At 37.1% G+C, this 14,727-nt stretch overlaps 1 long non-coding RNA gene across 2 annotated transcripts in view; it reads right to left on the minus strand.

Moving 5' to 3' along the window:
- Window positions 1-14,727, minus strand: part of LOC131507367 (uncharacterized) — a 61,329-nt gene that overhangs the window by 16,525 nt on the left and 30,077 nt on the right. The window lies entirely within an intron of this gene.

Here is a 14,727-nt window from a genome sequence, read left to right on the forward strand (position 1 = left end):
TAAGATATTGGAACATGTTTCAGCATTAATGTCTGGCCAGTTGGTAGAGGGAAAGTAATCATTACGCATTCCCCAAAAGTGTTTGGGAACTCAAAAAAAGAAGAAAGCTCCTCTGGGATGCCTACCCAAAAAGAGATCATTTCCAGGATTATCAGACTAGGGTCATGATCACCAAATTTTTATGAGTTGGGAGTTCAAATCTACACCACTGCCTTCAGCGCCCTCTCTGAAGTTGAAGATATCTGTTTTCTTTGACCCAACACAGTATAGGAAGTCAGAGCGTCAGCATGGGAAGTGTTTTCAAGGTGGCTCCATCAAGCAGGACTGAGGGTGCATCACTAATTGGTTTTCTTTCATTTCTTTGTATTTATAAGTATCGTGGTTTCACTGCTGGACAAGCAAGGTCCATATAAAAGACCTAAAGCAAAAAAGTTTTGAAAACGATGGAGTTTGGGAGAAGGGGAGTCCTTACAGTTCACGAATATTAGTGCTTCTTTGAATCTAGATGTGAAATTAGGGAATCTAGGTATCAGTACTCTAATGATGAGTGAATGAATGAATGAATGAATGAGAACATGAATATAATTTAGACTCTTACTGGAACTATGACATTGGACAAATTACTTAGTCTTTCTGAGCCTCAGTTTTCTCATTTATAATTTCAGGAGATCGCTTCTCGGCCTTTGGCTAAGATCAAGTGTAATTTCAGGAGAGCCATCATTCCTTCTTTGCAATGTGAGGAGGATCACTCCTGTATTTAATGCAATGCTTGATATTTTGTAACAATCAAAGAAATGTCCATCAGTATGATTATTACAATGGCTGGACTTCCCCTTTCCATGATGATAGGGTTCTGCAACAGGAAAAGGAGTGAAGAGATGGTACATAACTTTAAATCAACTGACCACAAAAATATGTCTTGGGGACTGTGTTCTCAGTAAAGTTATTTCATACCAGGTAGACATTATTAATTGGGTCATGGCAAAAAAGCATGCTTCCAGCCATGAGGAAACCAGATCGCCACTGCAGACAGAAGGTAGCCAGTCCACTGCCCCTTATCTTGACGGACTTAATTGAAAGCTGGATCTACTGGCTGGACATCAGAGCTGACTCTTGAGGAAACAGTGAGTGACAGTAGCCTGACGGAAGGGGAAGAATCTTCACAATAAGACATTAGCTGAATGTCACCTTGACCTTGGAGAGGGAGGCACTCAGCTGATAGTAAAGCCCCATCTAAAGACCTGGACTGAGGAGGATTAAAAGAACATTTGATTTGCAATTTGCCCAAAGCCAGTTTGGGGGGAGAGAATCCTAATTCTCTGTCTTTTCTCTCATGCTCCCCTCTCTTTCTAATATCTCTGCTTTTTCCATTCTTGTTCCAAACCTTCCCATACATCATACAGAAGACATACACATACACACTCTAAAACAGCTAACATTTGCATACTGCTTACCATGTGTTAAGCACAATCCTAAATGTTTTATGATTATTAACTCATTTAATTATAAGACTAATCCTTTAAGGTAGGTACCATTTATAGCCCCATTTTTATATAATAAAACTGAGATACAGAGAGTTTATTTAACTTGCTTAAGGTCACAGAGGTAATAAAAATCACTATTGGAAGGTGGATAGTCTAGCTCCAGAGTCTGTGGGGTTTTTTTTCTTTTTTTTTTTTTTTTCCAATATGGACACATTTTCTTTCTCTTTCTTTATTCTTTTCTCTTTCTTTCTTTCTTTCTTTCTTTCGAGTGTGACAATAAGCCAGTTTATTTTCTCATAAAGCAATTTGTATTTATTTATAGCTATAGCTACTCCCTAAAAGTATTTTATTTTATTTTTTCATCATCATAAGTGTGTTCTTTAATCTCCATCAACTATTTCATCCACCCACCCCACCCACATCCCCTCTGGTGACCATCAGTTTGTTCTCTACAAACATACAGGTAGGTGCACGTATCCCTTCAAATTAGTGTTTTTGTATTTTGGGAGCAAATACCCAGTAGTGAAAAATTACTGGATCTTAGGGTAGTTCTGTTTTTAACTTTTTTGAGGAACCTCCATTACTGTTTTCCAGAGTGGCTGCACCAGTTTGTATTCCCACTAACAGTGCAAGAGGGTTCCCCTTTCTCCACATCCTCACCACCACCTGTTGTTTCTTGCATTTTTTATTTTAGTCATTCTGCCAGGTGTGAGCTGATACCTCATTGTAGTTTTGGTTTGCATTTCCCTGATGGTAAGTGATGATGTGAACATTTTCATGTGTCTGTTGGCCATCTGTATGTCTTCTTTGGAGAAATGCCTTTTCATGTTTTCTGTCCATTTTTATTTTTTTTTCTTATCATATATCATGTTTAATAGATGTATTTATTTATTATTTTTTAATATAATTTATTGTCAAGTTAGCTAACATACACTGTATATAGTGTGCTCTTGGTTTCAGGGGTAGATTCCCATGATTCATCACTTACATACAACATCCAGTGCTCATCCCAACAAGTGCCCTCCTCAGTGCCCAACACCCATTTTCCTTTCTCCCCCCACCCTCCCATTAACCCTCAGTTTGTTATCTGTATTTAAGAGTCTCTTATGATTTGCCTCCTTCTCTGAAACTATTTTTAACCCCTTCCCTTTCCCCATGGCTTTCTTTTTATTTAATGAAATTTATTGTCAAATTGGTTTCCATACAACACCCAGTGTTCATCCCAACAGGTGCCCTCCTCAATGCCCATCACCCACTTTCCCCTCCCTACCACCCCCCATCAATCCTCAGTTTGTTCTCAGTTTTTAAGAGTCTCTTATGTTTTGGCTCCCTCCCTCTCTAACCTCTTTTTTTTTTCCTTCCCCTCCCCCATGGTCTTCTGTTAAGTTTCTCAGGATCCACAGAAGAGTGAAAACATATGGTATCTGTCTTTCTCTGTGTGACTTATTTCACTTAGCATAACACTCTCCAGTTCCATCCACGTTGCTACAAAAGGCCATATTTCATTCTTTCTCATTGTCAAGTAATATTCCATTGTGTAAATATACTACCATTTCTTTATCCATTCATCAGTTGATGGACATTTAGGCCCCATGATCTTCTGTTAAGTTTCTCAAGTTCCACATATGAATGAAAACATATGATGTCTATCTTTGATTGACTTATTTCACTTAGCGTGATACCCTCTAGTCGCATCACGTTGTTGCAAATGGCAGGATTTCATTCTTTCCCATTGCCAAGTAGTATTCCATTGTATATATAAACCACATCTTCTTTATCCACTCACCAGTTGATGGACATTTGGGCTTCTTCCATGATTTGGCTATTGTTGGAAGCACTGCTATAAGGTATAAGTGCCCCTATGATTCAGCACTCCTGTATCCTTTGAATAAATTCCTATTAGTGCTGTTGCTGGGTCGTAGGGTAGTTGTATTTTTAATTTTCTGAGGGACCCCCACACTGTTTTTCCAGAGCAGCTGCACCAGTTTGCATCATTGGGGAGGATGTGGAGAAACAGGAACTCATTTTTAATTGGATTATTTGGGTGGGGGGTACGGGGTTGGTGTTGAGTTGTGTAAGATCTTTGGATACTAACCCTTTTTGGGTGTGTCATTTGCAAATATCTTCATCCACTCAGTAGGCTGTTTTTTAGTATTAGGCTATCTTTTTAGTTTCTTGATTGTTTCCTTCACTGTGCAGATTTTTTATTTTTGTGTAGTCCTGATAGTTTGTTTTTGCTTTTGTTTCCCTTGCCAGAGAAAACATATCTAGAAAAATTTTGCTATGGCCAATGCCAGAGAAATTTCTGCCTGTGCTCTCTTCAAGGATTTTTATGGCTTCAGCTCCTACACTTAGGTCTTTAACCCATATTAAATTTATTTTTGTGTATGATGTAAGAAAGTGGTCCAGTTTCATTCTTTTGCATATTGCTGTCCAGTTTTCCCAACACCATTTGTTGAACAGACTCTCTTTTTCCATTGTATATTTATTCCTCTTTTGTTAGAGATTAATTGACCATATAATTGTGGGTTTATTTCTGGATTTTTTTATTCTATTCCATGGATCTATGTGTCTACTTTTGTGCCAGTACCATACTGTTTTAATTAGTACTGCTTTGTAATATAACTTGAAATCCGGAGTTGTGATACCTCCAATTTTGTTTTCAAGAGTCTGTTTTCTTAACATGGTCACTCTGTTACATAAAATATGAGGTGGATATTGCAAATATTCACAACTCACTCAATAAATATTCATTAAGGCCTACAAAGGTAAGATAAAGTCTTTGAACTCAAAGACCTACAGTCTAGTGAATAAGATAACTAGATACATAAATAACTATAAAGCAAGGTAACAAGTGCTAAGTAATCATGATAGGGGATTTTAGGAAAGAGGAAAATATGCCTCTTGGATGAGAAAAGTTTTCATGGAAAAGTGGGTATTTAAGTTGGGGCCTGAAGAATGCATAAAATTCAAATATTGAGAGTTGCCATGGAAAGACCTTATAGGATAGTCATTTTCATCCACAGCTGACACTAGAATCACCTGAGAATGTTTCTTAAAATACAGATGCTTGATTTAATGTTAATTAAAAATACTGATATCTGAGATCTCACTACATATTCACTTGAATGACTAAGGTTAAAAAGTCCCAAAGCCCCAGGTGTTGGTGAGGATGTGAAACAGCTGGACTTCTCACACATTGCTGGTGGAAATGTAAATGTACAGCCATTTTGAGGAACAATATGGCAGTATCTACAAAGGTAAACACGTACTTACCATTTGACCCAGCAATCACATTCCTAGAAAAATGAAAACACATATCCATACAAAGACTTGTATGCAAATATCCATGGCAAAATTATTCATAATAACCAAATAACTGAAAACCATTCAACCTTCCATCAAATGGTAAAAAGAGAAGCAAATTGTGTCTTATGCCATGCTATGGGATTCTACTCAGCAATTAAAAAAGGACAATATGGTTGAGTCTCAATCATAGTAGAATTAGTCAAGCCTAAATGACTATACACTTTATGACTCCATTTATATGAAGTTCTAGAAAAGACAGAACTACAGTGACAGAAAGAAAATCAGTGGTTACCTATGGTCAGCTGTCAGGGAATCAACTACAAATGGGCACAAGGACACTTAAGGAGATAGAGCTGTTCTAAGTCTTGATTGTTCTGGTGGTTACATGACTGTATACAGTTAGCACATTTTCAGGCTGCATAGTAAATGGGTGAATTTTATTGTACATTAGCTATATTTCAGTTAGCTAATACCATAACGTAGACCAATTAAATCTGAATCCCTGAGAATTCTGGGCATTGGTATTTTTTTAAAGCTACCCAGGAACTTCTCATACACAACCAGAGTGAAGAACCATTGCTCTAAGAAAAACAAACACCATGCACCAAGTATATCTTTATAGATAAATGGATAATAATGATGATAATAATGATAATGATGAATAGATAAATTAATAATAAATGAATATTATTTTATAAATAATTTTTTTAATTTTTAAAAAGAGTAAAAGTAGGATCTTCAGGGAGCAATGCAACTAGAGCACAGAGACTACAAATATGAATAGTGCAAATTGGTCTAGAAATACAACTTGGGAAAGATCATGGAAGGTCACATTTTTTTCACAGTAATGAGTGTTCCAGACTATCCATCAGAAAAGCAATATTCTCCTTTGAGATCCTATAGAGAAAATACTTTCAATCCTTAGAAGTGGAAACTATCATTAACATTCGTACCTCTGCAAATGATATCATTGATATTGATAATAAATTGGACTAAGAATTGTAATCAAGATAATAAATTGGCTAAGAATTGTAACAAGAAGAGAAGTTATTGTTATGTCCCTATGTGATCTTGAACAAGTTTTATTTTTTTTAATTTTTTTTTTTTTTTCCAACGTATTTTATTTATTTTGGGGACAGAGAGAGACAGAGCATGAACAGGGGAGGGGCAGAGAGAGAGGGAGACACAGAATCGGAAACAGGCTCCAGGCTCCGAGCCATCAGCCCAGAGCCTGACGCGGGGCTCGAACTCGTGGACCGTGAGATCGTGACCTGGCTGAAGTCGGACGCTTAACCGACTGCGCCACCCAGGCGCCCCGAACAAGTTTTATTTTTAACCTCCATAAACTTATTTGCTAATCTGTAAAGTCAGATGCTAAGCTAATGGATTTCTCAGAGTCCATCAAGCTCCACTTCTTTGCATGCAAAAGAATTAAACCTAGAAGACAATGCCATATTGAAAATAATGGAACAGAGTCTCAGGGGACCTGGATGTGGAAATCAGTCAAACACATGACCAATATTCTTTCCTTCTTTTTTCTTCAGGAGCCACATAATGCCTGCCCTTTCATCTGGCTATTTCTCTTCATTCTACAGACTCGTTTTCCTGCTAACTTCTCTTGTATGTTTCCAAAATGGTAGCTTTAGCTCCAAATCTAAAGGATGTTTCAACTTAGTTTCCAAAAGAGACAAAATTTTAACTCTGCTTCCAACATAAAGATGGCCCCTCTTCCTTTATGTCTGGTGTCAATTTCTGATGAATTCAGCTCTGGTGGGTTTTTTGTTTGTTTGTTTGTTTGTTTGTTTGTTTCTGGAGGTGCAGGAGGGGATGGGAGCAGGGGGAGTGTAATCTATAAGACTGCTCTTTCCTACACAAAGCAGACATGGAACTACCTAGTACCAGTACACTAGCAAACTAGTTCTTTATTTCCTATAATTTTTAAAAACTGTTTATTTATTTTTGAGAGAAAGAGAGTACATGCAAGCAGAGGAGGGTCAGAGAGACAGAGAGGATCTGAAGTGTGCTCTGTGCTGATGGCAGAGAGCCTGATGCAGAGTTCAAACTGTGAGATCATGACCTGAGCCACCAGGTGTCTCTCTTTATTTTTCACTTTGCAATATTAATCATGGATTCTGCTATCCTTAGGGATTCTCTACTTTTATTGTTTGAATATACCTTCTAGAGATGTGTGTGTGTGTGTGTGTGTGTGTGTGCATGTGTCTGTGTGTTTCAGGCAATGCTCTTCTACTGTTTATTTCAATTTCTTCTGAAAACAGTTGCCAAGTTATTAAACATTTTAGGAGTATTAAATTTTCCCAAATATTAGATATGCATTTCTTCAAGGTATTTTTACATCTACCAAGAAAGCAAATTTTCTGCACCTAGCTGTCTGGCTGTATCAGCAACTCTTTTTGATTTGTGCAACAAAATCCCAAGAAAGAAGTAATTACATGGTCTAAACATAGTAAATCATGCTAGAGGTGACATATGATAGTTTAATACTTAAAATAGCCATTGCCTGAGAATACTGAGAAATGGAGACAGACTTTTGAGGTAACAATATGCCAAGATGGGGATTTTTTTTCAACCAAAAAACCAATGCATCATTGATAGAATAGACAACTAACTAACAGAAAAAACTCTCTTGCTTCAACAGAGATGTTTTATAACATTTCACCCAGTAGGATTTTTTGCAAGTCATGCATTACATTAGAATTTCAGCTCATGAAGTTCTTGTAAATACACAGATTGACATAGCAATGCATGGGAACAAAAGAGCACCATGAAAATACAGTTGCCTAAGACTATACACTGTATTCTCAACAGAGAGACTGATCATTTTCCAAAATTACTTCTGACACATGGATGTGAACATAGAACCAGGACTAAGAAAAAAAATGATACAGATGAGACAAAGAAAAGACACGGGTCTCCCATGACCTTTACAGTGAATAAGGATTTGTAGTTTAAAAAAATGATTTTTCATTAACAGTGTGGAGGTTCTTCAAAAAATTAAAAATAGATCTACCCTATGACCCAGCAATAGCACTGCTAGGAATTTACCCAAGGGATACAGGAGTGCTGATGCATAGGGACACTTGTATCCCAATGTTTATAGCAGCACTTTCAACAATAGCCAAATTATGGAAAGAGCCTAAATGTCCATCAACTGACGAATGGATAAAAAAAGATGTGTTTTATATACACAATGGAATACTACTTGGCAATGAGAAAGAATGAAATATGGCCCTTTGTAGCAACATGGGTGGAACTGGAGAGTGTTATGCTAAGTGAAATAAATCATACAGAGAAAGACAGATACCATATGTTTTCACTCTTATGTGGATCCTGAGAAACTTACAGAAGACCATGGGGGGAAGGGAAGGGGAAAAAAAAGAGAGGGAGAGAACCAAACCATAAGAGACTCTTAAAAACTGAGAATAAACTGAGGGTTGATGGGGGGTGGTAGGGAGGGGAAAGTGGGTGATGGGCATTGAGGAGGGCACCTGTTGGGATGAACACTGGGTGTTGTATGGAAACTGATTTGGCAATAAATTTCATATTTAAAAATATAATAAATAAATAAATAAATAAATAATGAGAACCACACCTTAGCTCTAATACTATGGTGTAACGCATATGGTAATTGTGTGTACATATATGCAAATACACACAGGTATATGTGTGCAGTTAAGGTGACGGTGTAGATCATTCCAGAGTATATATTTGGTCTTTTAGCTAACCCTTTTTGTTGTTTTTATACAGGTAGAGAACTCCTTCTAGCACCAAGAAGAGAACTGAGTGTGCTACCTATTATGTACATCTGTTGGTCTGTGTTCACTTCTGTCTGTGTCTGTCTTCTTCTCTTTCCATTTGTTTCAGGAGTAATGCAAAAATATTTCCTGGTATCTCCATGTTAAATAAATTCTCCGTGACAATATTTAAGCTTTCCTTGAGAATAGATTATGCTTTCATGTGAAAACTCACACCAAATCTTTTGAGCCATTAACCCTTCTTCAGGCCATGATGCAGAACTGTCCGTATGAAATATAAAATTGCTCATTAGAAGCTAGCAAGAAAAAAAAGTCCCCAGTAGACAGAAGTAAAATCCTGGCATCTCTAGCTTCCATGCATCATCGCAGCATCAGCAGCTGCTTCCTTAGGCACTGGCAGAACAGTAAATCTGAGAATGTGGTATTCATCTGCAGTATGGTTAGGAGGAGGCCAGAAAAGAACAGAAAGACATAGGGTAAAAAATGAGTTGCTGATCAGCTGAGGTTACTGTTCAACTCCAAAGTTTATGGCAACCTAATCATCCTCTGTCGCTCTACAAGAGAAACTCGGTATTGCTTTAATTACTTTGCTCTTCTTATCCATTGTGTTTCCAATCCAGCATTGTAGCCACCAAATTAATGGGCAGACCATTCACTTATTATATACATGAATTTATATTATCTAAGATGGCATCCATACTTTGATCTCGTAAAGAAAATATGGCAATTGACCGAGTTTTTCATCTAAGTCTCAGAGGCCTGGTCCAGAACACAAAGGTAAACAATTACTCATAAAATCAGCCTTAACTATTCCGGTGAGAGCAAAAGAAACAAATTCTAAATACTATTCCCCCAAATCTGCAGCCAGTGGAATGTTGATTCATCAGAGAAAGAATTGACTAACTTGACATTGAGGTGATACTGCTTCTTCTAGGAAGGACCTTTCAGGAATGTCCAAAGACTGGCCCCTAGAATTTCCCAAAGGGCACTACTTTACCTTATAAATTTATATCCTTTACCAAATGGTTCCAAATGTTTTTGATCATTTAGGTTCATAACAATTGTTAGGCTCAAATATTCTGCACTGGTCCATTCAAGAAGTATGTTATTTTAACTGACAAGAACAATTATGCTTTACTTGATTTTCATTTGATGATAATGAGATAAAGAAAAAAAAAAGTAGTCATTCTTTAACCTTGATGGCACCAGAAGAAAGCCACTAGGTCAGTTAAAGACTGATGGATTAGAAATGGAACTCTGGTGGCCCATTCAGTATTTCTGTTCTGAAAAACACCATTTAATCTTATTCATTAATGAATATTTAGATAATCAAAATAGAAAAAATCTCCTAATAATTCCAGTAAACAGAGATAACATTATTAATATGTTAGGATATTGATATCTATATCTATATATCTTTATCTATATCTGTATCTCTAATTGGTTCTTGGTAGCTGGCTTGGGAATATTAATATATAGACATGGAGTACATGCAAATGAATAAAGAACTCAGCCCCTCGTCCCTCTTTGCTGGTAACATCATTTCAGGCCATGAAGGTCACCTTCTCCAACACAGCTTTCCCCACTTGGAACCCTATCTTCCAAGCCTGGAAACTCAATATGTTTTTCTGATAAAAGTCATCACTCCGAAAGAGTAAAAATAAAGAACAAATCCAAAACAAAAGAGAACAAAAAGGTAGGCATAGGCTTAGGGGATACTTTTCTTCACCTACAACTATCAATCACAATGTTAAGCACTCACAACACATTTCTATCAAACTCATGTGAAACTTGGCACTTCCGAGCCCTGCTCCTCTCACGATCATATGCTCCTGCCTCCCGTCAGTCTTCAGCTTCATGCGAGTGACATCTGTACCTCCAGATGTTTATGTGTCATCAGGCCTTTCTCGGCCATTTTGATCAGGGTACATGTACACAAATTATACTATAAATCTTCTCACACTTCATATACTATATCAAATAAGAAAAACCACTAAATTTACACCAAGCTATATTGAGCTTAGGAAATGTAACTTGAGATTTAACACACTATTCATAAGGATGTGCTATTATTCTTAATCCCTCGATTAATATGAGCTAGCACTACTGTACAGATTTATTACGGACCATATGCTCTTTAATTATCATTGCCTCCCAAAGTTACCACTTCGCACATCTGCAGCCGGTGTTGGCTGCTGTTCCTCTGTCCCTGCCTCAGCAAGATCCGATAACCGTTTTTCAGCTGGACACCTTGACGAAGACTCACCCCCAACAATGTCGCAGAAGAGTGATTAAAATAAAATAAAAGGAAAGGAAAGGAAAAGGAAACAAACAGTGTTTCAGGGAGAACACTGGGGATGAGGGAAACACACTGTCAATTGTGTACCTCATCTGTCTGGTACAGCCTCCAAAATCTGGCTGTTGTAAATGGAATGAAGGAGGAATCTTCTTTTCTTGAAGCAAATGAGAATGCAGAGTGTGCAAACACTAACATTGTTCTCAGATCAAGATGTGCCTTGCTGATTTAAAATCTTTTGGACTGCACAATCAGGGGAAACATAATTCATGGGGACTTGGGTTAATTTTGAAAAGATTTACACCACAATTTTCAATGAAGTTCTAGTTAATTAAGCATCTCTCTACATCACAAAGGAACAGTTCTTATAAACTGTTTTCCCCTTTATTGAAGTTTAACATTCTTAAGGTCACACATCCCCTTCCTCCAGTAGATTCAAGAGATATATGTATGGAGACAAGAGCTTCCTGAAATATTGTTGGCTTGATTAAAAGATGGCAAGCTTTAGTAGAAGAAAACTGGCTTATGAATTGAAAGCAAACGTTGGGAAAGTCATCTACCCTTTTTCATTTGTTATGAAGAGCTTGGGCTAGATAATGCTCCAGGTTCCTTCCATCCCTAAACTAATGTCCCTAATTCATTAGTATTGAATTCAATTTACAGTCATTTGTGTTTTAGCCATACAGCAATCCAAGGAACTTGGACAGTTTTTAGTCCTGTTATATCTGACAGAAACTGAGATCTCAAGAATTTATTCACTCACCAAATATCTTACAATCACAACCAGTTTGAGAGTAGGTCTCCTGCTTGGGGAAAGCTTCTTATTGATTCCCCAAAATCACTTTAAAAATCATTCAAAAGTAAAGATTTCAAATATCTGTTTACAGAAATTTCTAGAATAGTCGAGAAAACCTAGAAGATGAAGAACAGAGCTGCAGGACTTGCTCTCAGAGTGCAAGACTTACTATAAAGCAAAGATAAGTAATATAGTGAGCTTTCGGCCCAAGGGTAAAGTAAACCAAAGAGACAGGATGGAGAGCCAAGAAACAGATCCACCTAGATATAGTCACCTGATTTATTATAATGATGCCACTGCAGTCCAGTGGGGACAGGACAGGCTTTTCAATATATGGAAAAAATAATGAACCTTGACCTCTACCTTACACCATGGACAAAAACTAATTTAAGATGAAGTAAAGACCCACATAAAAATATACAATAAACTTTCTGGAAGAAAATATAAGGGGATATCTTCAAGATCTTAAGATAGGCAAGTATCTTACATTTCTTAAATTGGAAAAGAGAAAGAAATGGAAAAAAATTGGAAAAGAAATAAGAAAACAATAAATAAATTGCTCTGTATGACATTTGAAACTTCCACTCTCTGAAAGACACCATTTAAAACATGAAAGCAAGCTACAGACTGGAAAAAAATAATTTCAATACATATATCCAACAAATAACTCATACTTGGAATATATAAAGAACTATAAATCAGTAAGAAAAGACAGATGAGCCCAATTTTTTTTAAGTGGAGAAAGGACTTGGGGCCTGGGTGGCTTAGTCGGTTGAACGCCCAACTCTTGGTTTCTGCTCAGGTCATGATCTCATGGCTCATGGGTTCAAGCCCCACATTGGGCTCCATGCTGATGGTGTGGAGCCTGCTTGGGATTCTCTCTCTCTCCCTCTCTCTCTGCCCCTCCCCTACATGCTTTCTCTCTCTTTCAAAATAAACTTAAAAAGACTTTTTTTTTAATAAAAGGAGAAAAGACTTGATTGGGCACTTAATAAAAGTGAAGTGTATGGCCAATAAACATAAAAAGAAGCTCAACATGCTTTGTCAACTGAGAAGATTTAATGCAGATTAAAACCTCACTGAAATACTACTAGGCACCATCCAAACTGGTGGAAAGTGAAAGAACCTAGTGCTGTAACATCAAATGTTAATGACAGTGTGAATTTCTCATAGGGGAGAAATTTCTCAGATGGGAGTTCAAACTGGAGTAGCTCCTTTGGGAAGCTTTTGGCCCATCTATGAAATCTAAACATGTATTTATCCTGTGACTCAGGTGCTATGTGTGCATCAAAAACACTTGAAAGAATTTTCATAGCAGCATTATTTATAATAGGTAAAACCTGGAAACACCCCAAATCTCCATCAACAATAAGTGGTAATACAGCTATACAGTGAAATAGCTCACAGCTGTGAAAAAGAACACTATTGCTCCCATAGCCACAGCATGACCGAAATTCTCACTGAAATAATGTTGAGAAGAAAAGAAGCCTCACACATTAGTATGTATTGTGTGATTACACTTATATGAAGTTTAAAAATAAGCAAACTTAATTTACGGTGATACAAAGACAAATAGTGGTTACCTTGGGGAGGGGGTAGGAGTAGGGGCTGAAAGGTGCAGGAAATCTTCTGAAAATCTGGATGGTGGTTACAGAGAGATATTTATATGCAAAATTGTCCTCTTGTAATTTGTGCATTTTATTATTTGTTTTTTTAATTTTTTTAATGTTTATTTTTGAGACACACACACACACACACACACACAAAGCATGAATGGAAGAGAGGCAGAGAGAGGGTGACACAGAATCCAAAGCATGCTCTGGGCTCTGAGCTGTCAGCACAGAGCCCGACGCGGGGCTCAAAGTTATAGACTGAGAGATCATAACCTGAGCTGAAGTTGGACACCTTGACAACAGAGCCACCCAGGCACTCTTGCATTTTATTATTTGTAAGTTATACCTCAATAGAAAAAATGTATATGTGTATATATGTGTGTACGTGTATTCCAGAAACATGCATTCATCTTCCAGAAAATAGAAATGAGATATATTCTATTAATATCACAGTTTTTATTCTTTGTTTTTAATAAATTTAAAACATTTTTTCTGAATGTAAATTAGAAACTTCGATTTGTAAAAAAAATAAATAAATAAATGATGCATTGAGTTTCTTCCATAGATGGATATATTCTTCCTTGGACAGATTACCTTCTCAAATGGAGTATTAATGTAGAGTTCTCTTCTTATTTAAGCTGCTTAAAACATTGTGAGGTGAAGGGAAAATTGAGACAGGACAATACAGGTAGGCATATGTCAAGGTAGAAATTTATCTCATTGTACATCAAGTGAGCAATGAATTTGCTGACATGGAAACACGACCAGTGAGACTAGCAGTCAGTTTTAGATCATTCTTTTTTCCTATGAACTGAAGTGAACATGAGACTGAATTATAGAAGACTCAGACCTAAAGCTCTCCTCTGCTGCTCTCCAAAACAGAAACAAAGTCCATTGAACATTAGAAGGTGTAGTGGGCTCCACTGTCTTGAGGCTTTAGATTTAGAAGAGGCTGATACTTACCATTTATTACTTTTTTTTAAAAAGCAGGCTTAAAAAAATTTGCACTTTGCTACTTCAATTTTGTTGGGCACATGTACCCCAATGTTTATAACAGCACTTTCAACAGTAGCCAAATTATGGAAAGAACCTAAAGGTCTATCAACTGACAAATGGATAAAGAAGATGTGGTTTATATATACAGTGGAATACTACTTGGCAATGAGAAAGTATGTAATCTTGCCATTTGCAGAAACGTGGATGGAACTGGAGGATATTATGCTAAATGAAATAAGTCAGTCAGAGAAAGACAGATACATGTTTTCACTCATATGTGGATCTTGAGAAACTTAACAGAAGACCATGGGGGAAGGGAAGGGGAAAAAAAGTTACAAACAGAGAGGGAGGGAGGCAAACCATAAGAGACTCTTAAATACAGAGAACAAACTGAGGGTTGATAGGGGGTGGATGAGAGGGGAACGCGGGTGATGGGCATTGAGGAGGGCACTTGTTGAGA

This window comes from Neofelis nebulosa, chromosome 3 (genome assembly GCF_028018385.1).
Source record: "Neofelis nebulosa isolate mNeoNeb1 chromosome 3, mNeoNeb1.pri, whole genome shotgun sequence".
In the NCBI taxonomy this organism is placed as follows: Eukaryota; Metazoa; Chordata; class Mammalia; order Carnivora; family Felidae; genus Neofelis; species Neofelis nebulosa.